Consider the following 15,114-nt stretch of genomic DNA (forward strand, 5'->3'; position numbering starts at 1 on the left):
GCACTGCAAACACTCTGGGCCAAGGAAGTGCCACCCCATACCAGCTCCTGATCCACTGCCGGGGAATCCACAAGGTCCACGATTAACAGGGAGTGCAAAACGGAGCTGCACAATTTTCCAGTGTTCCTGAATGTTACCTCTGCGGTTTCATAGCTCTGTGGCTAAAACAAACAAGCCCCACCACCCCCCAACCCAGACCACTCTGCAGAATAAAACCTTTCTCTATTTTCTTCTTTAAATATGGAGTCACTTTTATGTCCTAGGAAATCAAGTGTTTAAGAGCAAATTAACCTTGGCATTTGTGTGACTGAAGAACAAAAATAAATCAAGAGAACTAAACTGTTAGAAGTAATGAACCCGATACTCTTACTCATACCCAAGTAAATTAGGAATACTGCCATCGAATTAAGCCAATGGAAACACACTGAAGTAGAACCGGTATAAATCAGCGGAGGACCACGCCACACGTAACCAGGATGACACATTGCCAGGCCATGTGCAGAGCTCCAACCCAGGGAAAATAATTTACAGTCAGTTCATGGAGACGGGAAGCAGTGATGGCAGTCGCAACAGCTCCGTGGCTGCTGTAGCACTAGCGAGCAAAGCAGGAAAATCCACACGCTGCCGGTCCTCAGCGAATCGCAACAGAAACCAGTCCAGACTGTAGCACTACTGGCAAATCACTGTCTGAAGAGTTATTCCACCTCCCATTTTCCACTGCCACTATTCACAAATATAGCTATATATATTGCCTGTAGAGATATAAAACGCTTTGACTTGTACAGCGATCTGTCCATCATCTTGCCCGTGCATGAGACTGCACACAGCCTCAAGCTAGCACAGCTGGACCTCCAGGTGCCAGATTAGGAGAAACTGAAAAGGTCCTTTTCCAAGAAAAACACAACACTCCTTCCCCCCGCCCCTGCTCACGTGCATGTGCAAGAGCTAAGTGGGCTTGAGGGGCTTTATTTATTCCCTGCTACATGACCATTAAGCTCTACTGTAGATATCCGATTCTGCCAAATTCTGTCATTTAACGTTTTTTGATGTAAATTATAGGAAGAGATCACTTAAAAAAAAATACAGTACAAAACAGATGCTCTAGGCTCCAGCTTTTTTCAAAACTACCATTTCCTTTGCAGTTTTATTTATTTATTTGGTAAGTAGAGGAACATGACAACACACTCGCTGCCACCATAGCCGTACGAGAGAAAACAACAGCTTTTCCCCAGCTTTGCCATTTACATCAGTTTCTTTCCCCCAATAAAAAAAGCAAGCCACCCTCCCTTTGACAAATGGCACCCTCCCACGAGATAAGGAGGCAGCACCACCCATCTGCAGCACACAAGCAGCACTAGGAGCAGGCTCTGCATCCTGCCGATGCTCTCCTGCCTGCCTGGAGGGAAGGAGTTCAATAGCTTCATGCCTCGGTTTCCCCATCCGTGAAATCCAATCCATAATACCACATAATACTGAACTGCTCAGCAAAGTTTGTTTAAAATGTTACTACAAAATGAGACAGCCTTGATAAGCGAGTAATTCAAGTTCAGCTTTCAGCTGCTATCACTAACGTTCAATTGAACTTGGAGTTCAGCTTCTCAATTGACACCACTAAAACGATTTATACAAAAGCTTTACACATCCATGAAACTGAGCCCTCTTGTGTAGTTTACAGTACATTAAATCACTATACATCAGCACAGGTTTCGTGGTCCGTCGGAGGACAGTCTGCAGAAAGCACTGAGAGCAGAAAGCTGCCATAAAAATCTGGAACTGAAACAGCCACAGCCCTACTGCAACTATCAAGTCACAAAATCTGCGTATTACAGCAGCGCTATCGATCTTTGAGCTGACGAAAGAGCGTAGTTCAGGAGGGAAGGCAACGCGTACAAAGAGTCTCAAGAAACTTTGGAAAATCATTTTGATTTAGAATTTGACAAGGCTTGTTATTTTCAACTCTAACTAGTCACTGGGTCTGGCACAAGTTTACCGCAACAGAAATTCAGTGATGCATTAATGCTTTTTTCGTTACTAAATTCAAAACAGTTTCTCTTTTATCAGGGTTTCAGCCACGTTGCCTGGTTAGCCCAGCTTGTCAGAAAGAGCCAGTCTCACGACAAAAATCTTAGCCCCAGAAAGAGTTAAAAAAAATCTAAACGTGCCTTTAATTCTTATCTATTTAACGTGTTTATTTCCAAAGCATTTCCAAATGATATTTGTTGAACAGACTAGTTTATCTAAATCTTTTTAGCTGCATGTATCACTCACCAACATGATTTTATTACAACGGATATGTTATTATAGCTTAACCTTGCACTCAGTCACTAATCAAAACCAATTCAAGCAAGCAAATCAAATGTTCCAACTTAACTAAAATCTCCTCCCTTTAAGCAACAAATAAAGCCTGGCTGGCTCATGGGGAAACTTCCACGTATCAGCATCTCCACAGGTCACTCAAATCAGGCACATTTCTTCAGTCTAAATTTAGCTGCTCGCATTTCCTCAAAACTTTCATTGCTGAATATTGTGTTGAGACTGTTAAAGCGCTACATCTGAAGGCTGCAGTCATCTCGAGCTTCATTTATGGCAGACGTAAGAAACGAAGTGGCTGTAGCATGCAGGCACGCAGTTAGCAGCAAACAAACCAGCAAACACATCAGGCATTCAGAAGCCGCGACTCGTCTCATAGCACTGCTGGCAACGCTATCTATCAAATATGTGCTGTGCTAACGAGCAGTATATTAAGCTACTTAACCAGAGGAAGAGGAGAAAGCTATAAAATCTTACATACACAGAGGAAGGTTGATTTCACTGACGTACCACTTAGATTTTCCAATTCCTCCTTCAGTGGAAGCCGAAGCGATCACCGAACGCTCGTTTTTGGAGGGCACGAGGCTGTGCCTTCGCTCGGGAAGTATGCGCTCCTAGAGCGGTGCTCTGACGGGGAAACGCCTCGGCACGGGGACACCCGTGTCCTCGCTGCTGGGCCTGCCATGGGCTCAGGGCAGGTGGGCAAGCTGCCCCCGCGGGCGGCCCGCCCTCATCATCCTCGCGAAGGCGAGCACCGACGGGTTTCCCCCCTGCTCCTTGTGACAGAAGACGGAACAAATTCTTTTTCGTAAATGTAAGTTTTAAATTTATATAATAACACCGAATCCACCAAAGCTGCCAAGAGACATTGAACTCGTGGGATCTGTGAAAGTTTTTCACACCTGTGTTTTTCTCCTGTGCCTAATATTATGGGAGGCATTTTGGAGGATTTTACAATGCAAGTTTCAATGAGACACTTACAGTCTCCCTCAGGCAAATTGTCACAGCTGCAGAGGTCTGCTACCCAGCTGCCAATCAAGGCAGGCAGGGAGTATGTGCAGGGAAATCACAAAAAAGGCAGGCTTCATTAGGCTGCTGAAACCTAACTAGAGGCTATCTGGGCGTGCTCGAGCCCTTAAAACAGGGTTGTTTTAGAAAGAGTAATTTTTCCTTTCCTTTCCAACTCAAGAAAAGACTCCAGTACACATTGAGGAATGTGTTAGTGCCAACTTTCCCCTTTCCAATTTCAGTGTTTGTTTTGCCCTGTCTAAAAAAAGAAATTACATCACCCTAGAAGCTGTTATTATTAGATTAGCTGATATCGTTGGAAAAAGTGGACAAGATTTCAGGTTCCACGTCCCTTTGCCAGGTCTTAGAAGCGTGTCTACTTTTTCCAACTCTAGAAGCTGCTCCAGTAAAATATTATTTCTACAACCCTTCCTTCCTGCATTTCCATGGATCACCACAGCTACAAAACTGCTGGTACTAAAGATGGACTGTACTGGAAGAACTAGAAGAGATTTTTCTTACTTCACTCCTAGCGCAGAAAAATTCTGAGGGAATTGTTTGAATTAAAAGGAAAAAAGAAAGATCCACAGACAAGGACAAACACCCAGAAGTTCAGCCCAAATGATAATCAAGTGGGAAATCTAAAAGCACATAGAAACAAGTGGCATATTGTAAGCCATTTAGCAAAGTTAATTATATAGGTATTCACTACATCTGCCTTGGCCCCAATTCAGCAAAGTATTTAAGCATGTGCCCGGCATTAAGCAAGCACAGGCTGCAAAGCCTACGTGTCTAGTCACGTGCCGAAGTTAGGCATCTGCTGAAGTACTTTCCTGATGCAGGACTGTAACACAGAGTAAGAATCTCCCTGAAAGATATCTAATAAGCAGCTGTTATTTTAAGAAACACACAAACATATTGTGCATTTTATGTTCCTAAAAGTGCTGGTGTCATGAGGGTACAAATCGACCTACAACATTGTTTCACTCATGGAGGTGCTTGTGCATTGCATATTTTATGAATGAAAATAAAAAGGCAGATACTAAACTAAGCCATGATCAGACATATCAAGCTGCGTATTATCCGCTTTCCATTGCTACACTTAACCTTCGCAGTCCTCATCGCTTCTTTGTTATGTCTTATTGACAATTTGCTGTATTTTGCTGCAAGTTAATTTTCCCAGGAAAACTGAGGCAATATGCTGGGGGGGGGAGGGGGGCAGGGGGGTGTTAATTGCTGTCCATTTAGATCTGCTTCTCAACATGGAAAAACCTAACAAAATGTTCAAACAGTAATGTTTAGGTGGCTGAGCAGGAGACATCTAATTTTCTGAATTTCCAGAGTCACGAATCCTGCAAAAAAATAAAAAATAAAAAGGCACCGCGAAAAGCTCAGCCCTCCCTTCGTGGCATTTCGAGTGAAACTGGATGCGGGCGCCTGGAGCCGTGAAGTTTGGAAAATTCAGGGCTACGCGCTTACAACCACAGGCGGATTCCCCGGGCGAACGGCGCTGCGAGGAGCGAGCCGTGGAAATGTCAGCGGGCCGCAGGCGGCGGGCGCGGGCAGCAGGAGCCATTGTCGGCGGGGCCCGCGGGGAGCAGGCGCCGCCGGGGCAGATGGGGAGCGCGCTAATGCGGCGCCTCCCCGGGGCAGCCCCCCGGGACCCCCGGCGGAGGGGCTCCGCCACCACCACCTGCCTCCCCCGGGGGGGCCGCACCGCCTGGCGGCACGCCAGCGTGGCCCCCGCGGGGGTGAGCACGGCGCGGGGGTCGCTGCACGGGGGTGCTCCGTGTGCCCCCCGGCCGCGCACCCCCCCGGTGCCGCAGGGCAGGGTGCCGCGTGTGCCACCCGCTCGGGCACGGGCACTATTGGCACACCCGCGGCTGAACACGCCGTGCACGGCGACGTGATGGACTTGTGGGATTTCAAGACGACAACAAGAACCTCCAGCCCTTCCCGCCTGCTGACGTTACTGGTAACCTCCACGCTGCTATCTACCCTACCTGAGCTAACTGTTTGTAAGCCGCCACCCGCAGCTTGTCCCTTATAGTTTATTAACATACAGTAATAAACAGTGTGCCTCGCTCCCACTGTGCTGCCGAGTGAAGCCAGTCAGAATAACTGCATTAGCTTTACTGTTCTTTCTCAGCACATTTTTCCCACATGGGAACAATTAGGACAAACTCCCTCCAGATTATAGTTAGAGATCCATCATATTTGAACAAAAATAATAATGATCATCTTTTTCACGACCGCATCTGTAGGCATCTGCAGAAGATTAACCTGCCTGACGCTACCACAAGGGCTAGGCTCTTAACCTCCTCAGCAGCTCCTCTGCTCGTAAAGGGTTAACGCTCCCCGCGCTCCAACTTACACCTATTATGCTCAAGTTTAAAAATAAGATGTGAAAGATGCATTATGTAAGGCCAGTACTGCTATCCTGCCCATCTCCTATTTTGGAATTAAAGATCATCATTGCTCACATCAAAGGGGCTGGGTGAGAATAAAAGAAAAGACAGGAACAATGAAAATAGCTACCCGACACGAACCAGATCAAAGGAGCAGGCACAGAAAATGAGGAGCTAGGGGGTCCTTTAATTACTGTCCACATCCTCCAAGTCATGCGGTGAAAAAGAAGGGAAAAAAGTTTTGAAGGCCACTGGGTTTTGTCTTGCTGTGGCTCCTGTTTCCACAGTCTGTGCCAGTTCCCTACAAACTGCTCTGCTTTTTATTTTTTCATTTTATTACAGTCAAATAGGACTCCTGGACTCCAAAACTCCTCCCTTATGCCAGGAGGAGGAGAGGGAAGGAGGGGTAAGAGGGGCAGTAGTGGAGATAGTCTATAGCAATTGCCTGAAACAATTTCAGGAGGACTGCTCCAGGCAGCGCCCCGGGAGCTGCTTTGGGAAGGAGAGAGCTGGCTACCTGAGGCTAGTCTTTATCTGCAGGCCTCCCGGGTTGAGAAAACTTCAAATTCACATAGGGCACTGCTCCGTGGGGCAGCAGATCAAACCTGGCTACTAGCTGTTTGAGCTCAGCAGCAGAAAAAAGGATTGCTCTGGGACTGAGCGTAAGTAGAAGCATGATTAAACTTCAAACATATCCCCCCCCCCTTTTTATACACAGCAGACAGTTGTGGCTAATATTTCAATATGGACTTTAAAAACACACTGCAAATAACTTACTCCAGCACGCTGGCTGCAAGCTGAAAAATAATAAAAAATTAAACTAGCTGTATTATTGCAATGAAGTCAAACGTTCAGGTTTACCTTTCATAAATAATTAAGGGCCTGCTATTTAAAAGGATCCCTTTTATTTAACTCAGCCATCAAAATTGAAATTTAGGTATTTGACCACTGATTGGAGTGGCGCATCGCAGCATTTATTTCCTTCTATTTGCGTTTGAAATGCAGTGCGTTTCTCTCTAATTACTCTTGACTTATGTTTGTTTTTATAAGACGCAATAAAAAAGCAGTACTGGGAAAAAATAGGACAATGATTTAGAAATTCCTGTGTAAGAAGCTGACCAGTCTTTCTAGGAAATAATGGTGCATTATCACTTTTACAAAGATCTTGGAAAAGAATAGAGCCAGGATGTTCCCAAGAAAGTGTGTTTACTAATATAGATACCAGCAGTGGCTGCAGACAGAAGTCACTGAAGAGGAAAATGTATTCCTGTCTCAGGTCAGTTTGCTTGGATTTATGCTGTATGCCAAACTAGAGCATGAAAAGCATTCAAACAGAATTTTATAGACTTTAAAGAAGGCAACTAATGTCACCAAGACAACATCTATCTAGGAAAGGGGAACACAGGACACAAAGGCATCCTTCTCCCCATCCTATTTTCATCTTGGAAACCCCTTAGACAAGCAGTAAGGGTGATGCTTTAAGAGGCAATTTAGCCTCCAAACTGCAACGAGTGCCAAGTTGCTTCATCTTCTTTCTCTTGAAAGTTGCCTCCACCGTTTCCTGCTCTTGGGCACTAACATGCAGTGAACAGCCATTCTCAGGAGGACAGCTGAGGACTAAATTAAGCAAATATAGACTACAAAGCTGCTTTCCTAAGTGGGCATCCTGCCTAGGCTCTACATCTAAGCAGTATGCTAGGTACTGAGCGTACCGAGTTCCAGTTAGCTGTCTTGCAAGCATCCGCGTTGGGAACCTTGCCCAAGCAAGCCTTCAAAGCTGCCATTGCTCTGGTGGGACAAACATGGGAGCAGTGGGACTGGGACATTTGCCTCCTTGTAACAGGTCTCAAAGTATCGCATTATCCATTTAGATAGCCTTTTGATTGAGAGAGTTTCCCTTTTGGGCTTAGCCCCAAATGCTAAGAACAGATGAGATGGTTTAAGAAAGTCTCCAGGTAAAACATGAAAAGGATGCTTAACATCCAGCTTCTGACGAACAGCTACACTCAGGGAGCCACAAGGGCTAGGGAAATAAACACGGTCAATTAAATGAACTGATTGAAAAGAAATCAGAGATCACTCTGGGGAAAATTTGCAATTCAGTCATACAGCCACCACCATCTTTTTGGGATGGGGCAAAAGCCAGGAAGAACTGGAGTGCCTTACTCGTTTGGCAAAAGGTGGCCACCATAAGGAAGGAAATAAACTTTAAAGGAAATAAAATACAAAGAAAAATCCATGATGGGTTCAAAAGGAAGCTCAACCAGCTCACTCAAAGCCTCAGCACTGAACAGGGAATTATACTGGGGGAAATGCAGTCAGCAGTAAAGGCTCCTCAGCAAATGTTCTGTCCTTTCCATAGACTGTCCCATGAAACACATAGATAGATGCTGAGCAATCTTCCAAAACACTCCAAGATGAATCAATGAGAATAAATTAAATGAAGAGCAAACTAATAAGGATGGTGCAGAATAAGACTCAGATTTTTTTATCTCATCAGAAAAATACCTACATGCTCATTCATGGCTGGAAATAATTTTCTAATAGTTCAGATATTTCTGATGCGCTTGTTCAAAAGACGTTAGGAACTTATTTGGCAGAAGTAAAGATCTGCATGGAAGAGTTACCTCTGCTTTGTGTCTTTCCTTTGCAACTTTGACAGTACATTCAAGGAGCTGCCCAAGCAGTGATGGGCTTTGTGGGGGCTCCAAGCTCAATGACATCCATAACTGAAGAAGGCTAAGCACGAACGGAAAGTATGCTTCTCCCTTAGATAAGTAATCTGGAAAGGCCATAACTGTGAAAGAAGGCTGTTGAGACAGTGCCAGCCTATCTAAAAATCACAACTAATGAGCTCAAGCTGCCGTCACTGGGAGCATGTGTGCCTTTTCCTGTCTCACTTTCGGGAAACCCAGGGGTATTGCTGCAAAGGGAGGGAAGTCCTGAAGTAGTCTCCAACTCCAACTCAAGAGAAGGGTGTCTTGTAAAGCTAATCTAGTTATTTATCCCAGGGAACTCAAGCAACATTTGCTATTGGGATTGCGGAGTCCTGATTTTGATTGTGGAAGTCAATCACCTGGTTAATTCTCCTTTAACCTTCTAAGAACAGAGTACTGCTCATTAAGGCCCTTCAAACTGCACCAGAAGCAAAATTCAAACTTCCCATTCTGCTACAGATTTTTTTTTTTTTTTTGAGAAGTATCATACAGTCACAGAACAATTTACTCTGGAAGGGATATATGGAGTTCACCTCTCCATAAACTGTTCCTCAAAATTACTTTGATGCTACCACCATAAAGTCACAGGGTATATCAATGTATTCTTTATTTTGGATGATACTTTATAAGTAAAATTACTGTAGCAGACTCGCTCCTGGAAGCCCGTTTGTCACTGGGCAGAGAAGATACTACCACATCATGCTCTCCAGAAGTGAGATGTTTGTTCCCCAAGTCCATTCCTACAACAGTGCCTCAGGGAGGTAATGAGGCAGCAGTCAATTTTGGAAAACAAAGCAGAGCAGTGCTCAGTGGTTGACAGAGTTGCCTAGCCAAAAGCACAGAAAAATAAAATGTATTTCTTCCTTCGACTAAGCTTCTGATTTTGTAAGTGTGGGTGATATTATCCTCTGCTGAAGTTACTCATTCCATTTTACTCATTTCTTCTCTTGAGTCAAAAACCTTAGCCTTTGTGTTTCACTTCTTAGTTGCCGACTCTGGACCCACTCTACCTTTACCAGCCTTTTCCCCTTCTTCCCTCCCCACACTGATTTGCCATTTCTGATCTTCCTCTTGACAGTTATCACCCCATCTCACATCCTCTGTCCTTCCTATCTCTAATTCTGTTATTCTAACCTTCCTCTGCCATTCAATCCTTCAGCCTCCCTTTCAAGATTTCAAGACCATGCTAATCCTCTTCCCATCTCCTCCTCTACTTTTGCATCATCTCCATGGTCAGAGCATATAAGTCTGTCTCTCCCTGAAGTCATTCACGTTCCTTTTCAACTGGTCTGTCTACCAGCTCTGTGAATCTAAAACTAAGGGTGAAAGTGAGGGTGAATGCTTGGCAGTCAACTGAGAGGCAATTCCCAATATAATGAAGGTCCAGACAAAAAAAAAAAAAAGACATTTTGTCAAAATTACAGGATGACCCAGGTGAGTGAACTGAATGCATATTCCAAGATTAGGAAATTGAGATGTAAGATTACATCTTTCAGAAAGACACTATTGTTCAGTCAGTCAGGACAGATTCAACCCAGCCCTCACGTTATCAAAAGATCAAGAAGAAATAACAACTCTCCTGCAGACTTCCATACAACTAAAAGACAAAAGCATAACTCTGATGCTTCTTAATAATTATAGATGCTGCCAGAATATATTGTGTATGTACACATGGCTATCTCAAATGTAAATAGACCGATGCCTTACTGAACGTGCCCTCTCACACTGATATACTTCTTTAAGATATTCACATATTCATATTGATATATTTTTGAATAAAGAATTCTACTTATTATGTTTTTCAATTCTAAAATATTTTTAAAGATTCATGTGAGGCTCTAATGCAACTATATATCTGATAAAATCTGCAACCAATCCAAACTTTTCCCTTTGAGTTTAACTTGGACATATTCCTGCATGCTTCCACAGCACCAACTTAAAATAACCTGGTGAATTTCCTCCTTATTCTCCGGGGCAGATGTAATGTTCTGGCTGTGACTTGAGTGAGACTCTGAATTATATGGCAAGAACAACCGCAAATCCTAATTTCAGAATATTCAACTGAATACCTTAATGATGGTTTTGTCTGCCAACAGATACAACCCACACCCAGGAATGGAAGGAAACCTGGCGTGGGAGGCCACATAGGTTTGTAACAAAGCAGGGAAAAGGAAACGTCCCAGGAAAAGCAGGAGATGCTTCACTGATAAATCTCCCCAAGTCCCTACCAGAGGGATAGAAATCATTTTGCCCGTGTTTTGTTTACCTCTCCATTTTTTCCTTTTCTGCTCCCTATCATGTTGATATTTCCCCTTCACTCATTGCCACCTCCCAAGCAGCTTCTAACCCATTACTACTCTCCTACCTTCACTGCTACATGAATTCACCCAGCTTTTACCCTAGTACATTACTTATCTCCTGCTGTCCATTTAAAAGGCAGGATCTGGCAAAACAAGTAAACAAGCTTGTTTCCCACCGAACTACCCTCTTCTTTAAGGTATCTTAACATACAGCCTCCTGTTTCAAGGGAGAAATCCTTCTTTATCTACTACCCTAACAAACAGCGTGCCTTTTGAGCTTTTTTGGGAAAGGCAAAGAAATGGGAATCTAGATAAAAGTCACTTTTTTAAAGGAATTTTGAGACTTTGTTCATCAGCTGATGCTCTATTTGAAGCTCAAAAGCAGAGATGCCCGTATTTAAAACCCTTTACACTGATGCCCCTATTTAAAATCCTTTACAGGGATGGCCTATGGGCTTGTTCCTGTTACAGGGGTCTCAGGGCCAGCAGCCCATAGCCCCACTTCACAGCAGGAGCACCAGGAGGGGGAACCCTCACCTCTGCAACACCCAGCCCATGGAGGCAGCGAGTGTGACATTGGGCCTGGGTCCCCTGGGGTGACACGGGAGGGGAAGCCTAAGGGGAGGTGGGGGGGATGACACAGGACAGGGGGAATCGGGCTGCCTGAGGTACAAGTCCGTCGCTGTAATTCCCCCCATCTCCAGTCTAGTTAACAAAGATTACTCTTGCTTTGAAGGAAGAAGGAAAACGCGAGCAGAGAGCAGATGCCGCCTGCAACTTCCTGAACTCGAGTGAAACCTGCAGGCCTGAGCTCGGGGGAGCAGAACCAGAGGGCCAGGCAGGGTGCATGGCGCCATGCGGACGCAGCAGGGACAGGGACACAAGGCAGCAGCCCTGCTGTACCCCAGCCACCACCTCACGCCACTCACCCAGGTCTCTGCTGGCTACCCGGGTCAGACAAACCTGGCCGTTACCACAGCCATCCCCCCTCAGACTTGCCTTATGCCCTCCGCTCGCTCGCCTTCCTGCTCCCCACCACAGCCGCCACATCCCCCTGCCTGCCTGGGCTACGCGCTCCTCATGGCCTCTTCCCTCACGGCGCCGGCTCCACCGTCTCCTTCCCCACAGCCCCACACTGCCCATCTGCCACCGCGGCCCCCCTGTGCCCCACGGAAGGGCGAGGGGGGTCGGCAGCGTGGCTCCCACCTCGGCGTGGGTTGTCCCGCCGGCACGCTGCGTGGCTGCGTGCAGGCTGAGGCGCGACTGGTGCCTCACGGCGCCTGCTCTGGTGTGAGGTGGCAGCAGGGAAACCACCGGCAGTCACCACCGCGCCTTGTGCTAGCCCTCCAGTGTGGGGCTTTCTAGTGTGATTTTAAGCTAAAACCTGCCCCCTTTTATTTCTGGAGTTTGTTCACAAGAGGTCTGCGCCTCCAGCCCCCTGTGGCTGCCATTTCTCAGCATCCTACAGACTTATACCCCAAAATTCAGCACAGGAACCATTTTTAAACTGTTTTCACAAGCCCTGAGCTCCCCACTGGGCAGGGCTGGCAGCTCAGTGGGCGCTCAGCGCCAACGGCTACGGCTCTGCTGCCAGCAACGCACCATAGCCCGGGGGAGCACGAAGACAGGCGGGCAGTGTGTAGTGCACGTTACCTCCATGAATTTTACTGGCTTTTCTCTATCCAAACGTTCTTGCAATGCTTTTCACTAAGGAACTTGTTTTCCACATCGCTGTCAGCACTTCTGAGGCCAACAGACTGAGAGCACCGGCCAGACTTGGACAGACTGGAGGAGGATGAAATGAGTGCTCCCGAGCACTGCTCTAGTAACACATCTTACTGCCCAGGGGCAGTTTAGCACTTGTCTTTAAGGCAAAGAAGGCCAGTGTCACTCTGCCAGTCATACTGCAAGGGCCACATAGACCAGACAGAGGCCTGTGGTCTTGTTACATTCGTGGGTTTAATTACACTCGAACATGGAACTTCAAAGATGGGAGGTTGGCAACAGGAGCACAGTAGGCTCTCAAGACTACATGGAGAAATCAAAAAATCTTTCCACACAAGGACCCTCTAGACCCAGCCAAGTCCCCACCTAAAGCTGATCAGCAATGGCTGCCTTGGCATAAGGCCGTAAGTTTTTTTAACATGGCCTTCAAGAAAGTCTTTTCTTCACAGCTGACTTGCCCCTCTTACAACCAATGGTCATGACAAGGCAGATTACCAGCTCTATCTGCAGAGGAGACCTGATAGTTTGTTCAATAGGATATCAGCTGTGTTTCACAGCCCAAAGGCTCAGGACTTCAGGATACCCTTCTCCTGCCCAAACAGCTAGCAAATGCTCCACTGTTTCAGCAGTTGAGAAAAATCCCATGAACTTCAGCCCACGCACTAAGAAATCTTTTGTTGCCAGTCTTGGGAAAATATGAGTACCAGTGAAAACACCAGCTCCTTCATGGTAAAATAAATCAGAATGCCTTGCCTAAATAAGCCTCCTTCATTTCACCAGCACATCCACACATACATTGCTCTAGAATGGGAACCAACAAATCACAGCAAAAGTGGATTGTTGTAATCCCTGGTAATATTTATTTCACAGGCTAGGGGCTTTTTTTCTACCCCACGTTTGATTTCTAGTCCTCTGGCATGACAACACTGCTTGCCTGCCCACCCTACCCAGTGCCTACATGGGAAAAAGAAGAATACACTGTTAGCGCTTGCAAGGTTCATTTAAGATATACAATACCCTCTGTACAGTCTGTTACTTCTTAGAGAATGATTTTTAAAATGGGCAAAGAAATGCCCTCCACTGAAGAAAGAAAAATCTAACGTGAAAAAATGCCAGTTTAGGTCTATGGTGTCATGGTCCACAGGGGGGGCTTTTTCCCCTCAATACTAATTACCTGCTAGGCAGGATACAGCACTATACGTTAAGCACCATGTCTGATCAAGCAGAAGACTTTTTTAAATGGTTTACTAGTTATTAGGTATCCTGCACTCTACATGCTGTGCTGACATAAGATTTTACTGCTTGAGGATCCAATTTCCAAAGACTAAAAAATATAAAAGGTTTTATTTACCTTAAGTACACAAAATACTGCTACTCTTGAACACTACATTGGGGGATCACCTTAAAAAGAGAAAGAAATTCTGATTTCTCTGAGTGAGAAGGATCTAAACTGGTGAAAATAAATCTGGAGAGGAAGTGGTATGAGATACCAGCGGCACGAATCTCTCTTATCCTCTACACACATCTTGTTGTAGGGGGTAGGAGGCTGCGAGGGAAAGAGGAGAGGTAGAAGAGCTGAAGAAATGCCCAGTGCACGCATCTGCCGCGCGCTGACGTCCCCAGGCGATGCCCTTCTCTGGTGTCACTGTACGCTGGCTTTGTGGACAAAATTGACTTCTCATTCCCTGCAGCCAGCCAGCTACAGCCCGGCAAGCTGACAAAGCCATTGATTTTCCTTGTCCTTAAAAGCACGCTCTGCTGAGCTTGGAGCCACACGCTTGTAACTTTAAGGGGGGTGCGTTTTATTTAATTGTGCCTTTTCTTGGCCTGAATTTCCCCCAAAAAGCTGAAGAGGGCATGTGCTTATTATCTTTCAGTGCAGCATGCGCTCGGTGCAACCTGAGCTCTTCGGATACTTCGGTCTGAAAATTAGAAAAAAATTAATTGCGAGGAAAAACAAGGCTGCTCTGCGACTGTGATTCAATCAATTACCATTATCTGCCAGCGCAGCCCTCCCCGCCGCCCCCGGACCACTTGTGTTTAACTTTCTTCGCCAGTCGCCGTGGCCCTGCAGCGTGCTGGCGGTGCGGCGCTGGCGGCTGGCTCCCGTGCGGGGCCCTTATCAGGAGCTCCCAGTCAGCGCTGGCCCCGCGCAGCTGCCGGGGACCCCCTCCGTCCCCCGCGTTATCTGCCGCCGCAGGCCTCGGCCGGCGAGGAGGGGGCCCGTGCAGCCCCCGGCCTCCCCACCGCCCCGGCCAGAATGGGCTCTGCCACCGGCCGCCCCGCTCCCGCCGAGCCTCCTCCGGCGAGCCCGAACCGTCTGAAGAGAGGCAGGAACAAAACCGCAAATTTAGATTAATAAAGCATTTGTTGATTCTACAGAAACTTAGCAGGCCCCTAAGAAATCCACCAGAGACCTGTGCAGCTCCAGTAATTTTCTGTTATATTATCTTTCTTGTAAAATACTTCCCCAGACAGAGCCCCCAAAGGGGCTCAAATATCACTGTGACTAACCGAAATCAATGTGCACTCACCTATTGACATTTTTACATAGTTTTTGGATTTAGTATCCGGCCCAAAACACAATCAAATCTTCTGCCAAGGAAATAACAGGCACTTAGCTAGTCAGCTATTAGTGTTACAAAG

At 46.2% G+C, this 15,114-nt stretch overlaps 1 protein-coding gene across 9 annotated transcripts in view; it reads right to left on the bottom strand.

The window, feature by feature from the left end:
- The window catches only part of ZNF423 (zinc finger protein 423), a 214,690-nt gene that overhangs the window by 120,252 nt on the left and 79,324 nt on the right, over positions 1 to 15,114 (bottom strand). Inside the window, exon 1 of one of the 9 annotated variants that reach the window (XM_083794812.1) lies at positions 11,950 to 15,114. This exon is cut by the window's right edge and continues 1,912 nt beyond it. The exons of 7 other annotated variants lie outside the window; for them this stretch is intronic. The gene's annotated coding sequence lies outside the window, so the exon portion shown is untranslated. Of the gene's footprint in view, positions 1 to 2,820; positions 2,960 to 11,949 lie in introns of those variants that run through there. One more of the 9 variants, XM_083794813.1, reaches the window with a different exon arrangement.

Source organism: Anser anser (genome assembly GCF_964211835.1).
Source record: "Anser anser genome assembly, chromosome: 11".
In the NCBI taxonomy this organism is placed as follows: domain Eukaryota; kingdom Metazoa; phylum Chordata; class Aves; order Anseriformes; family Anatidae; genus Anser; species Anser anser.